Source organism: Hoplias malabaricus, chromosome 8, assembly GCF_029633855.1.
Source record: "Hoplias malabaricus isolate fHopMal1 chromosome 8, fHopMal1.hap1, whole genome shotgun sequence".
NCBI lineage: Eukaryota > Metazoa > Chordata > Actinopteri > Characiformes > Erythrinidae > Hoplias > Hoplias malabaricus.
The window spans coordinates 15,348,981-15,364,950 of NC_089807.1; the positions used below are offsets into that span (position 1 = coordinate 15,348,981).

At 42.0% G+C, this 15,970-nt stretch overlaps 1 protein-coding gene across 2 annotated transcripts in view; it reads right to left on the reverse strand.

The window, feature by feature from the left end:
• pcdh15a (protocadherin-related 15a) overlaps positions 1-15,970 on the reverse strand; it is a 212,666-nt gene that overhangs the window by 72,107 nt on the left and 124,589 nt on the right. The window lies entirely within an intron of this gene.

Here is a 15,970-nt window from a genome sequence, read left to right on the forward strand (position 1 = left end):
AGGGACCTGGAAGTTGTGGGTTCAATTCCTGCTCCGGGTGACTGTCTGTGAGGAGTTGGTGTGTTCTTCCTGTGTCTACGAGGGTTTCCTCCGGGTGCTCCGATTTCCTCCCACAATCCAAAAACACACGTTGGTAGGTGTATTGGAGACTCAAAAGTGTCCATGTGTGTGTGTGTGTGTGTGTGTTGCCCTGTGAAGGACTGGTGCCCCCTCCAGGGTGTATTCCCGCCTTGCGCCCAATGATTCCAGGTAGACTCTGGACCCACTGCGACCCTGAATTGCGGTTACAGATAATGAATGAATGAATGAATGTTGCACATAACAGATTAAAGTTAGCACAGCAGAATTAACATAACGCTTTTATATTTGAGCCAAATATTGTTAAAATTTTTATATCCATAAATTCCAACCATTTTCAACATTTAAAACTGCCATTGGGGTGAGGATTAGGGATGGAGTGTGAGGTGGCTCTCTTTTGTTTTTTTTTTAAAGCCATTACGTGCTAAAAGCAGCTCAGTTCGCACTCTATCAGGTAATGCCAACAACACTTAACACAATACATCTACTGGGCTCCATTACCCATTTATTACCACTGAAAGTATTCCAAGGTCATCAGCACACAAGCTATTTCCCACATTTAAATACAGTCACTTCTCTCTGTTGTGGCAGTGGATAAGAGAGTGTCCCCGGCAGGTAAATCACCGGCATTTAGGCAGCACAACGTCCTCAAAATGTGGGATAAAAGCAGTTAAGTGTTTGACATTTCCAAACATTTTCTCTTTTTATATTTATTTATTTTTTTTTTTTTTGCTTGGGTGCTTCTGCCAACACCCAGCTGACATATAAACTGCAGCAGCCCGGCTTCTGTTTCTATTCATGGACTGTAGTGATTTATTGCTGGCTGTTGCACTCTTCTGTGTGATATTACAGCCAGTCCTCCTCACAGAAAAGAAAGGTTAATAATTCATCCTCTTTAATTGTGTTAAACGAAAAGAATTTGTGCGGCTCATGACACGAAGTTCAAAGACGACACAAAGGCAGAGCTGGAGCTTTTATTAGCACATGCCCTTTAGTATTGTTCCCTCAAAACCGAATGTAATTATCCAATCCCGATGCTTCCCATCCTCTAAAAATGTGAAAAGAAACAGAAGTCAACATTCTAATTGGATGTGTGTGTACAGGACCTAAGTGAACACAGTCATGTCATTTGCTACACAGCGCAAAGCGGCCTTCACTTCAGGGCCATTCTCCAGATGCACACGTCTCCAATGGGAATATTACGAATTGGGCTATATTGTATATCCAGTCCATTATAAGAGAGAATGGCTGTGCTGAACCATGTCACCATGGTGATTTACAGCACAACTAGAATGATGAACTTGGCACTGGAACGAGGTCAGTCATTCAAGTACTCCAGATATTGAAAAAATATAAATAGAACGTGTGATATTTCTACTAAACACATACAAAAACAACCACTTCTTATTTATTTATTTATTTATTTACTCACTCACTTATTTTTGATAACATTTATGCACTAAAGGGATTTTAAATGACTGTGGTATTCAGACCAAAACTAGGCTTAATCTGTGATGAGAAAATTGCTCCAGAAATATGACCTCACGCACAAACCCCCATACATATATTGACCCAACCATGTAGGCTACACAATAAATCATTTAATAATCAGCATTGAAACGCTGAACTTGTTACAGAAATCGTATCATGTGGGCATCTTGAACTCATCAAAAATATCTCAAATGACTCTCACACAGGTGGTGCCCCAAAGGATTTGTATTTTGAGCTTTAATTTGGGAATAGACCCATACAATCTTTCATTACAATTGAATTTGCACTGATTTTGATTAAAGGCTTTATGTTTAGTGTCTCTATTTAAAACATATGCATTATAAATTAGGCCACAAATTGTCCCCTGCAAATAAACAACTTCATTCCTGTTTGGGTTAAGAAACAGAAACAAGTCATTTATGTCTTGGGGCAGCTGTAGTATAATGGTTGGTGTAGCCGCTTGGGAGGTCATTAGTTCAATCCCCTTGACTGAGGGTGGGGTGGGGTGGGTAGTAAAAGAACAGCACTGTCCTCCTCCCTCAATCCACGGCTAAGGCACCAAAACACTTGACTGCACCCAGGCACAGGAGATGGCTTCCTGCCACTCTGGGTGTGTATGCGCTTACTGCTCATAGTGCACTAGTGTGTGTGTTTGTGTGTGTTTTCTCTGCCATGTATGGGTTAAATGCATTGTACAATGGCTGAATAATGAATAAATGCAAGCACATAAATGCACTGTAATATTTACCGAGGATAGCTGCCCGCCGCTCTGGGTGTGTGTTCACAGCCCCAAAGCACTAGTGTGTGTGCGTATGTGTGTTCACTGGGTTAAATGCAAAAGACACATTTTGTTATTCATTCATTATCTGTAACCGCTTATCCAATTCAGGGTTGCGGTGGGTCCAGAGAATCATTGGGCACAAGGCTGGAATACACCCTGGAGGGGGCGCCAGTCCTTCACAGGGCAACACAGAAACACACACACATTCACTCACACCTATGGACACTTTCGAGTTGCCAATCCACCTACCAACGTGTGTTTTTGAACTGTGGGAGGAAACCGGAGCACCTGGAGGAAACCCACACGGACATGGGGAGAACACACCAACTGCTCACAGACAGTCACCCGGAGCAGGAATTGAACCCACAACCTGCAGGTCCCTGGAGCTGTGTGACTGCGACACTACCTGCTGCACCACCGTGTCGCCCCACATTTTGTTATACATTGTACAAAGGCAAATAATTGCACACATTATAGTGTAACTTTAGAGTACACATTAAAACTTCAAAACACCATTGTACATTTAAGGTACATTGACTCTGTACCTTTGATAAACAATAATAAAAAAATTTTATTACATTTTCTTCCTGACAGTATACTGTGGATGTTTTGATGAATCAGGGCATTCACAATAATCCAATTACAGTAAATGATTTCTGCCAAAATAATAAGGACCCATCTTTAATCAAGTAGCATTTAGAGCTCATCATTGTGTTTTATTAAAGCAATAACCCACAAGAGGCTGTGCATTGCAGCGATATTTATCATAGTTAAATGGTGTTGTTAAAATCCTCATTAACCAAGGCCAAAGTGGAACTTATTTTCCGACTGGGAGACCAGCACGTCTGAACCTTGTACTATAATTCGGCTTTGTAATTTATCATTCATTCTATGACTGTGGCTGGAGCCAGGGTTTAGAACAATAATAGCAATAGAAAATAAAGGTGAATAATAATCAATTTTAGTTTTTTTTTTTTTTGCATGAGAGCAGACCTAAAGCATAAGGTCAAATGTTTGTAGTTGTATTCATAGAGCCCTTTTGGAATCAAAAATATTAATAATGAATCTTTACTGTCATAACAGCTTCTACTCTTCTGGGAAGGCATTATACTAAATACTGGTACGTTGCTTTGAGGATCAGATGCACTCCGCTACAAGAGCTTTAGTAAGTTACCGATGTTGGACGACAAGTTCTGAATAATAAACACCACTCCAGCTTAGCCGATACTGGATGGAGCTCCATCTTGCCAGAGAAAACATGTCAACTCCTTTACGCCTACTGACACTTTTGAGTAGCCAATCCACCTACCAACGTGTGTTTTTGGACTGTGGGAGGAAACCGGAGCACCCGGAGGAAACTACACCCCTCTAGCTGACATCTGGCGTTGAGCATAGTGAACTCATGTGCTCATGTGCAGCTGCTCCAGAGTCTGTCTGTCTCTCTATTAGTCTCTGTTTTTCTAACGTTGCTGATAATTACACAAGCTATGTGCGAGTGCACCTTAGAGTAGTAGAATTTATCAGTTAGTGTGTCTACAAACTTTTGTGTATATATTGTACCTCAAATGCTCAATCACATAACATTCATTCATTCATTCATTATCTGTAACCGCTTATCCAGTTCAGGGTCGCGGTGGGTCCAGAGCTTACCTGGAATCATTGGGCGCAAGGCGGGAATACACCCTGGAGGGGGCGCCAGTCCTTCACAGAGCAACACAGACACACACACACACACACACACACACACACATTCACTCACACACATACCTATGGACACTTTTGAGTCGCCAATCTCAATCACATAACAAGAAGTGATTAAACAACAACCACATAGAAGGTATATACGATTTTTATATTATATTGTATTTATTAATATTAATATTATATTGTATTTATTAATTTATTATATTTTTGCTGTTTACAGTATCTGTTAACATGTTTCTGCATTTTGTTGATTATTAGTTTACTACCTCTTTCGAACACTGAATTTCATGATGAATGGAATTACTTTCATTCATTCATTATCTGTAACCGCTTATCCAGTTCAGGGTTGCAGTGGGTCCAGAGCCTGCCCGGAATCATTGGGCGCAAGGCGGGAATACACCCTGGAGGGGGCGCCAGTCCTTCACAGGGCAACACAGACACACTCACACATTCACTCACACACTCACACCTACGGACACTTTTGAGTCGCCAATCCACCTACCTACGTGTGTTTTTGGACTGTGGGAGGAAACCGGAGAACACAGCAACTCCTCACAGAGCGGGAATCAAACCCACAACCTCCAGGCCCATGGAGCTGTGTGACTGCGACACTACCTGCTGCGCCACCGTGCCGCCCATGGAATTACTTGGAGTACAATATTTATATATTGACTTCCATTTCAAATTAAGGACTTTTTTTATTCACAAAATGGCGCCGACGACAGTGGCAGCATCTCGAGGTAGCTCCGTCTCCGCTTGTTTTTTCTAAGTCTTTGTTTACTTTTTTATCTTGAAACTTTTTGGTTACACACCTTGAGGAGTGTTTTGTTTTATTATATCCTATGGATATGGACCGATCACAACGACCCAGCGACAGCAAACTTGTGTACACAAGGAATCATCTGATTGCACTACGGAAGAACGCTGGCAGAGTTAACGTAAACATCCCGGAGGAGCTATGGCGCTTTAGAGGGTGCCGTGCGGGGATTAAAGTGAAGACGAGGCGGCGGGAGAAGAAGTGGAGATACAAGCCCGCAGTTCCTTCGATGGTGATGGGAAACGTGAACTCTCTGGCTAACAAGTCTGACGAACTGGCTGCCTTGGTAAGAAACCAAAAGTTATACAGAGAGTGTAGCCTGCTATGCTTTACGGAGACATGGCTAACTAGCCAAATCCCCACTGCTAACGTTGAGCTGCCCGGCTTCAGTGTGGCTCGCTTGGACAGAGACTGTAAACTTTCTGACAAGAAGAAGGGAGGTGGACTGGTGATGTACATTAACAACAGATGGTGCAATCCCGGACATGTTACAGTGAAGGAGACTGTATGCTGTAAGGATGTGGAGTTACTGGCGGTCAGTCTCAGACCGTACTACATGCCGAGAGAATTTTCGCACGCCATTGTGGTGTGTGTTTATGTTCCGCCGCGTGCTCTTCCGGACAGAGCGTGTGACGTCATCCACTCAATAATCGCTAGGCTGCAAACTCAACATACTGATGCATTTTTTGCGATCTCGGGCGACTTCAATCACATAACACTGGACTCCACTCTCACGAATTTCTACCAGTTTGTTAACTGCCCTACTCGAAAAAACAGAACAATAGACCTCATGTACGCAAATTTGAGGGATGCATACAGTGCCACGCCACTCCCCCCGCTGGGGAAGTCAGACCACAACCTCATTCATCTACAGCCAATGTACAAGCCCAAAGTACAGAGGCTACCAGCCACCACACGCACCTTCAGGAAATGGACACCTGAAGCAGGTGAGGTTCTGAGAGACTGCTTCGGATCCACAGACTGGAGTGTGCTGCGGAGTGGGGAGGACTTAGAGGAGGTCACACACTGCACTACGGACTACCTGAACTTCTGTATGGACATTGTTGTTCCCACGAGAACTGTACGCTGCTTTCCCAACAACAAGCCTTGGATTACCAGCAATGTCAAGGCCCTTCTCAACAGGAAGAAAATGGCGTTTAGAGAGGGAGACATGGCAGAGCTGAGGCGCGTACAAGGGGAACTCAAAGTTAAGCTGAAAGAGGCTAAGGAGGACTACAGAAAGAAGGTGGAACAGAAGCTGCAGGAGAACAACATGAGGGAGGTTTGGGATGGTATGAAGACCATCACTGGCCTCAAAAGGAGCAGCAGTTCTGTGGAGGGGGATCTGGACATGGCGAATCAGCTGAACCAGTTCTACTGCAGGTTTGACTGCCCTGATCCGGATCCAGCTCCGATGGCAGTGGTATGCCAGCCACCCCTTACTGACTCGGACACTGCTCTTGTGTGCTTGCCCGACCAACCAACACCTCCTTCACACTCTAGGCGACCCCCATCACATGCTATCACACCTCTCCCCCACACGGTGTCAACGGCTGCAGTCAACAGCCATCAGTCTCCAGCCATCCAACTACCCCCCGAGACAATCACCTCCCCTGCCCCCATCCCCCTTCCCCCCATCGTCACGGCTGATCAGGTCAGAGGACAGCTGAGGAGACTACAACCTGGTAAGGCTGCCGGGCCGGACAGACTGTGTCCAAGGCTGCTCAAGGCCTGTGCTGCTGAACTGGGTGAGCCACTGAAGCACATCTTCAACCTGAGTCTCCGTCTTGGACGAGTTCCAACACTGTGGAAGACATCATGTCTCACCCCTGTCCCTAAGAAGCCACACCCGAGTGAATTTAACGACTACAGGCCTGTGGCTCTAACATCACATGTGATGAAGACAATGGAGAGACTGGTCTTATGCATACTGAGACCCCAGGTACGCCATGCACTGGACCCACTACAGTTTGCATACCAGGAGAAAGTGGGCGTGGAGGATGCCATCACTTATCTCCTACACAGGACACATTCACACCTGGACAAGGGGAACAGTGCTGTGAGAATCATGTTCTTTGACTTCTCAAGCGCTTTCAACACCATCCAACCTCTCATACTGGGAGACAAGCTCCAACAGATGGGTGTGGACGCTCACCTGGTAACCTGGATTACAGATTATCTGTTAGAGCGGCCACAGTACGTGAGATTGAAGAACTGTCTCTCCGACACCATGATCTGCAGCACAGGAGCTCCACAAGGTACTGTGCTCTCACCAGTCCTGTTCACCCTGTACACATCTGACTTCTGCTACAACACTGAGTCGTGCCACATGCAGAAGTTCTCTGATGATACTGCAATTGTGGGGTGTATCAGGAACGAGCAGGAGGAGGAGTACAGGAGCCTGGTGGAGGTCTTTGTGCAATGGTGCAAACTGAACCACCTCCAACTGAACACTTCAAAGACCAAGGAGATGGTGGTGGACTTCCGCAGGTCAAAGCCTGTCCTGCTACCAGTCACCATTGATGGGGTCGACGTGGAGGTGGTGGACACCTATAAGTATCTGGGTTTACACCTAGACAATAAACTGGACTGGTCAGCCAACACTGAAGCACTCTACAAGAAAGGGCAGAGCAGGCTGTACTTCCTGAGGAGGTTGGGGTCCTTCAATGTCTGCAGTAAGCTTCTCAGGATGTTTTACCAGACTGTTGTTGCCAGTGTCCTCTTTTATGCTGTGGTATGCTGGGGAGGAAGCATAAAGAAGAGGGATGCTGGGCGACTAGACAGGCTGGTTAAGAAAGCTGGCTCTGTGGTGGGGGCTGAACTGGAGTGCATCACTTCCATATCAAACAAGAGGACCCTGAACAAACTGATTAGCATCTTGGACAATGAGTGCCATCCACTCCACAGTATCATAACCAAGCAGAAGAGCTTGATCAGCTGGAGACTTCGCTCACTGCCAGGCTCAACTGACAGACTGAGGAAGTCATTTGTCCCCAGGGCTATTGAGCTGTTCAATGCTTCACTAAAGGGGAGAGGAGAGTTGGACTTCTCTGCATAGTCTGTCTGTCCATCCAACACCACCACCACCTCCACCTCCTCCACATTGCACATGTGTACCTAACTGGACAACAGACAGGTCAACCACTGGACAAGTCAACCAACTCATCTACCTCATGTGTACCTTAATCTGACAGCTACAATAGTAGGTGTATACTTAATACAGGTACATTGCACTAAATTGCCTTGCACTATTTTATTTAATATATTTATTTCTAATTCTGAAACTGCACTGTTATTGCACTGTACTTATATTGCACATTCCATACCCATTGCATTATCCACACCTTTTCAACTTTTAAATCATATGCGGCTCACAGTATCACAGACCCTTGCCAGGCTATGTTTGATTACTCTGACGATTGATTGATTGATTGATTATTCTTAAGCACACTGTCAGCTTCTTGGGTATTTGATTTTTTTTTTTTTTTTTTTTTTTTTTTTTTTTTTTTAAACTCTATTAGTCCATTGCTGTTTAGTGATTCGTGTATGTGATGTCTAAGTCTGTAAGCTACTGAGACCTTTAATTTCCCCTGGGGATCAATAAAGTATCTATCTATCTATCTATCTATCTATCTTTTCCTTCTCCTATAAAGCAACTGCTTTGGAAATACATGCTTTTTTCCCCTTGGACTGTGATTAAATTTATAGGTGTAGGGGCTACTGAACACCAAGCAGGGTGTGCTAAAATAAAGTTTGCAGTAAAATTCATTCATTATCTGTAACCGCTTATCCAGTTCAGGGTCGCGGTGGGTCCAGAGCCTACCTGGAATCATTGGGCGCAATGCGGGAATACACCCTGGAGGGGGCGCCAGTCCTTCACAGGGCAACACACACACACACACACCTACAGACAATTTTGAGTAGCCAATCCACCTACCAATATGTGTTTTTGGATTGTGGGAGGAAACCGGAGCACCCGGAGGAAACCCACGCAGACACGGGGAGAACACACCAACTCCTCACAGCAGTAAAATTCAGTAAAATTAAAGAAAAACTGAAATTTTATTACTAATGTAATTTGTTAATTCACTTGAATATTTATTTAACCAACACAAGGATAACAAAAAAAAACAATAAAACAACAACAAAACCAAACCAAAACAAACATGTCCAGTGTTTTCAATGATGAACTTACTTCTGTTCACTAATTATTAACACATTTATAAACTGATGCCTGTGGTGCACCCAAAAGCTTGGACAGAGTCGTGTTTATCACTTGGTCATATCACATTTTCTTTTAATTCCGAATTTTTCAGGAAATGGGTTTTGTAATTTCAGGAGTTTGTCATTTCCAAAACATTTCTCATTGCCCATATATCTGGAATGTACTCGAGGTTATATTGTTGTCACTGCTGTCCATCTATTTATGAGTCATTCACAAGATGAATACATCATTCAGCAATGTGTAAATCAATGCACTCTGCTTGTTGGGTCAAATACCACCAGGCTGACACTGTCAGGCTCAATTTGACAAGCTAATCTCTATCTACTCTGAGACTCTGTGGACAAACAAGGGATGTGTTCTTATGAAAGACACTTTCAAAGATATGCACTTAGTCCACAACAGCCACTTCGAAATGATACCAGCCAACGTGGAATCCCATCATTCCCTCCAGCACCACGCTAGAATATCTCTTGAATTACTGCTTGTAGAAAGCATGTTCCAACACAACATGGTAAGATATTGATTCAATGAATCAGTAATGAATTCATCTTCTTTATCCTGCTCGGGGTCGTGCTGGGTGTGGAGCCCACCCGGAATCATTGGGCACAAGCGTGATAAGCTATGTCAATTTTTAACTAATGAGTGATTGTTTGATTCATTCATTCACTGTCTTAAACCGCTTATCCAGTTCAGGGTAACAGTGGGTCCAGAGTCCACTCGGAACCGCTGGGGGCAAGGCGGGAACACACCCTGGAGGGGGCACCAGTCTTTTGCATGGTGACACACACTCACACATTCACCCACACCCATGGACACTTTTTAGTAGTCAATCCACCTACCAACATGTGTTTTTGGACTGTGGAAGGAAACAGGACTTCCAGGAGGAAACCCACGCGGACACAGGGTGAACACACCAAACTCCTCACAGACCGGAGCGGGACTCAAACCCACAACCTGCAGGTATCTGGAAGTGTGTGACTGCGACACTACCTGCTGCGCCACTGTGCTGCCCCTATTTTATTGGTAATCATTAAATTATACCAAGTAATACTTTAAAAGTATGATTATTCCTCAAAATACTGTTCCACAAGCTAATGTTTTTTAATAACTTATATTTGTACAGAGTTAAGTTCATGTATGCAGTCAAATATTTATCATATATTTACATCAATTGTTTTCAATGCTGCTGAATGTGATGCAGCCAATCAGATTTTTAGAATTAGCATGTCTTCATATACTTCACAATACCGAACTGCAAACACAAAGACAAAGATATATGTCTGCACTGGAATTCAGAATCACCAGGACGCTCTTAGACTGTGTGCCTTGTCAGACACAGAAATCTGTTCCATACCTTGTATGGAATACAATAAAGAATGAGTGACATGTGCAGGATAGTGTGTGTGTTTACAAGTTTCATTCACACACGTCTGGCTCTGCCAGGTTTGTGTCCCCTGCAGTGAGGGGCACTGTTCCTGGACCTTATCCAATTGGCTGGACTCTGCTTTCTGTTGCAGCTAAACTGCTCACTCATGGAACTGAACCACTGGCAGCTCACACTCTCACCATGGGGGGTGGGACAGGGGTCTGGTGACAAGCTGCTGAGTCTCTACCAACATCCATCACAAGCTTACACCTTCAGACACCTGCTGTTTCCCTACAAAACTGTGACACATCTGAAAATACTGCATTTTTACTAGCATTTCTAAAAAAAAAAAGTTGGGATACTGTTGGCAACATATAAATGAAAACAGAATGCACTGATGTTCAAATCATTTAAATACTACATTCATCCAGTTCCATTTAGGATCTGATGCCAGCAACACAGATAAAAAAAGCTGGGATAGAGGCATATTTACCATGGTGTTGCACTGCCTCTTCTTTTAAAAACATTCTGTTTTGCTGAAATAACCATGGACTTCCCAGGAAGTGTTGCTTTGATCTCTAAAATCTTAATATACACCTTCACACCAATGGCACCTTCCCATATGCGCAAGTCACTGATGCCACTAGACATTGATACACTCCCTTACTTTTGCAGTTTTTGCTGATAACCGTTTGAATGGTCCATATTATCTTTGGCACAGAGACCATCAATATCTGTTTTTTCCAAAAAACAAGCTGATACCTAGACTCTGAACTCAGCAGATGTGTCCCTATCTTTTTGAACCATCAAAGATGAGCCTGGGGCCAGAGAATTTGGCAATGCTTCTACATTGAATTTATGTATGCCTTTTTCTTCAGAAGATTGCATTTCTTGATACAGCTGAAGACTGTGCTAGGTGGCGACAGATTTCCGAAATACTCCCAAGCCATACATTGCTGTCTGAGGGCTCAATGTATATATTCATTCAACAAGTCAAGTCAAATTTATTTGTACAGTGCTTCTTAAAAGCTGATCGTGTCAAAAAGCAGCTTTACAGAAGATGATAATTAAAGCAAAAAATTAATTAATATCCCTAGGTGAGCAAGCTAAAGTGGCAAGGAAAGACCTCCTCGATTCTGGAGGAAGAAACCTTGGAAGGAGACAAGACTCACAGAAGGGACCCATCCTCCTCTGGTCAAACAAATTATAAACAACAGTGGTTTTCAGCCTTGTTCTACAATGACAGAAATATTCCTGGATCACTCACACGATTCCTGGATCCTATGAAAATTGGTTATGTAGCAGATGAAGGACCTTCATTTTTAGTTTTCTATCTTTAGTAGTGATGTACGATATATCGTCGGCCGATGTATTATTTACCGATATGTGTATATTTTTTAACTATTGTTATTGGTTCGATATTGGAATTTTAGCTGATATTACAACCAATAAATTGGCGCCTTATTTGTGCTTGCACATGTGCACCGATGCTCTGTAAATATACAACTGTCTGCTGTGTGAACATTTTTACTGTTTCAGCAGAGTAAGGTTTCTGTTATTAAATTTATCTGTGGTGAAAACTAATTTAAAATTTCAGTGACGCTCAGTACACACACACAGCAGATTAAACGGCAGAAATATAGTCTCAAACACAACAATGCAACATACGTTATAAAACACATTAATATATATATATATATATATATATATATATATATATATATATATATATATATATAGAGAGAGAGAGAGAGAGAGAGAGAGAGAGAGTCATTCAGCATCTGAATTTATTACTGAAACATGATGAAAAATTATTACAAACACTCGCTCAAACAATCTCTCTCTCTCGCTGGCTCTGAGCCACTTTAAGCTGCCCTCTCCCTCACTCTCCAAAACAAACACGGTGCTGCACTAATTAGTGCCCCTCTAGAAACCATTCATGCGGAACCAGCAGTAAATCTTCATTATAAATGAACTACAACTAATAAACTTAAAAGATAAAATTAAAACGTACTAATACTGGAAAAAAGGCTTGTCCTATGATACTTATGATAAAAATAATATTTACTTAAATCAAATGTGAATTTAAGTACATAAAGATAAAATTATTGGTTATTAATATCGGTATCTGCTACTCCAAGGTGCTACTTACTGGTTATCGTATCAGGCCCAAAAATTCAAAATTGGTGCCTCTAATCTTTAGTGGAGGCTCCGGTTACATCTTTTTTTTTTTTCTTCAAGCTTATAATGGAATGTTTCAAAACTGTGTAACTTCAGTATGTTTTACTCTTATTTTGCCCATCCCAGATTTTTGGAGTGTGTTGCAAATGTGTTGATTGTGTTTTGTAATAAAAACTAATTTTGACTAATCTTAACTTTTATCAGTTAAAAATGTTTCAAGAAAATGAACAAATCACAGGTTGTTGTTGTGGTTGCATTTAAAAATCCCACTGATCTGACTACATCAGTTTCCTCACCTTCAGTTATGCACATAAAAGTTACCTGAGTGCTAATAGCTCCTCCTTGTGGAGAAAATGCAGCCTGCTAGGGTGTGTAACCAAATATTGGCAATTATTGTAGTTTGGCAATTAGTTTTAATAATTGTGCACAATTAATTTGTAATGTTTAATTTAATATTACATCACTTTTGACAGTAGGAAGTAGGAATTTCTATTGTCTTGATTTATTTTTTAATTATGTGAATATGTGAAAAATGTAGGTACAGGGGTTTTGTCTTGCATTATGTGGATTGCTATAAATGTATGAAGACTGGACTGAAAATGGCCAACTCTATGTTTAAAAGAAGTGTATATAAAGGCTGTGTAGTTTTACTCATTTAATAACAGTTTATCTTGCAAAAAGCTTACAATCACATAATGCTCTGGGCTTCCACCATCAATTATAAGCACAAGCACACATACAAACACACACACACACACACACACACACACACATCTCCAGACAACACAAACATACACCTACATGCCTCTCATCCTGCCTCCCTGACTCATAGCATCTGAACAAGAAAGCGGAAGTCAAATAGAGGGCTCAGACACTGACAATCAATAGTGCTTGACTGCCTAAAGGCACCTCTCTTACTGCTCACACACACACACACACACACACACACACAAGTACACTCATATGTTCACCATGAATCACTCAATCAACCAAACAAGTAAAACAAACAAATTTTTTGCTGGAAGTAAAAATTCTTCAAAGGCATTTATAAATATGTGTTTACTTTACTTTTGCACCACTAGGCCTGCTGTTAATCCAAGTACTTTCTTCATTTTATATGTAAAGTATAATGTTCCTAAATAATGACGTGTCAGATTTCATTTTCCACTCTACAAAAGGAAAGCCAGGTACCAGGTTAAAAGAGAAATCTGCTAATAAAAGAGTGATGCTGTCTATGTCCCTGTGGACAATAGTTAAATCTCCCCAAACAGAGTAGTATTAAGTGGAACTGAAGTACCTTTTCCTGTTTGAAATGGTATGTTGGGACACATTTCAGAATATTAACATTTTTGTTTGTTAGATCACATTCTTCACATATCCAATAATGCAAGCTGCACCCAAATTTATTAACTGCGAGGAAACCACAGATGATATAATTGAAACAGAAATTTATGACAGACTTCAAACCATTCAAATATATAAACATGTAAATATACAAAAAATGCATTAGAAATAAAAACAACCTTTGTCCCAAATGTGGGTTAAAGACTTGAAGGTTTGCATGGTCTTGTACTATATACTGTAGGTGCTAAATGTGGTACACAACTGAAGTGTCCGTTTTCTTTTGACAAGAAATGCATTCAGAGGTATATCCAGCTGTTACGTATGAAACCCCAAGGTGTAGAACACAAGTATGTATTTTAATTGTGTATAAATGAATGTGTGCTTTACACGACATCGTGGCTCTCAATGAAACCCGCATGAATGTGGGGCTGCACTCCCGAATCCTAACAGTGATTTCTTCCTCTTCTGCAGCCAGCAGAGTGTCAAAACCTCTCCTCATAGCATGTAATTTCATTCTGGCATCTTGCAGTCGCTGGGAAGGAAAGGATTATTTGCACGAGCTGCACGGAAGAGCTCTTGGTCGCAGCTGTCACACGAAGCCGTGGACGTGCAGTGACACAGCATCAGCAAACTGATTAGCCACGCCTGTGGCTAACTTGCTGATCTGGCTGAGTGACGACAGGGTGTTTTGCATGGGGCATGTGTGCAGGAAGTGGCTTGTACTGTGTTCGTCCCATCCTCTGTATCCCCTCTCACAAACATCCCTCTTAACACCACATTAATGGCCTGCCTGATTAATTGGATTAAAGAATCAGAGTAATGTAGATGCAAATCTGTTGTCCACTAATGGGTCCTGCTGATGCTTCACAATCACTAAGTGGTGCTTCTGGAGTGTGTGCCCTGAAATTAAATAACCAATGTATTAGAGCCAGGCTGGTCACTGACACACAAAAACATCTGATGTTCAAATGTTCCACAGCCAAACAAATGTACAATTTGTTCTTAAAATTATCGAGGAAGGTTATTCTTAACAGAATGACACACACTGTCACTAGTTATAATGCACAATAACATGACTAGGTTCTTTGTGTGTTTAAATCACCGGACCAAACCGAATATGGCAAGGGAAAAAAAAAATATACCCTTTCTGACTGTGGTCACATACGTTCCTGGGCACAACCATATCCAAGGACCCGAAATGGCAGAGGAACATCATCTCCACAGGCAATAAAGCCCAGCAAACAATGTTCTTGTTACAAAGCAATCATCAAATGCATCCGCACATCATCAATAACCCTCTGGTTCAGTTCCTCCACCTCACAAGAAGGAGTGAAATTCCAGTGAATAATCAGGACAACACAGAAGATCATCTGATGTATTCTGCCAGCGCTTTAGGGCATCTACAACAGCAGGGTGATGAAGTGTGTTGGCTAAATTACAGCTGACCCCTCTCATCCTGGACATTACCTCTTTCAGCCACTTCCCTCTGGTAGAAGACCCAGGGCCATTAAAACCAGGACAACCAGACAGGTTCTTCCCCAGAGCAGCAGCACTCAGTAACAGTGGACACCTTGCACTTTAACTTCAGACTATCTGACCTTACAGCCTCCTTACAGTATTCAAGTAACTCCCATTTAACATAATTCATACTTGCACAACTGCAAAGTATTTAAATGTGATAATCATTCATATCATTCTATAATATCCTGTACATATGGCGTTTGTTATGTGTACTCAGACTGGCATGTGTGCACTAATATTAGCATACGTACTAATATCACACACCCATTCTCCAGCTCCTTTCACATGGCTCTTTTCTACCCATCATTCTTTATTTTATATTCTAATTATTGTATTTGTTTTACATCTGTTTTTGTTAGTTATATGTACCCTTGTCTGCGTGCACTCACCACATTTTCCTTGTATGTGCAGCATACTTGCCAAATTAATTCTGATTCTGAAAGCCTGCCAGCATAATTTGAC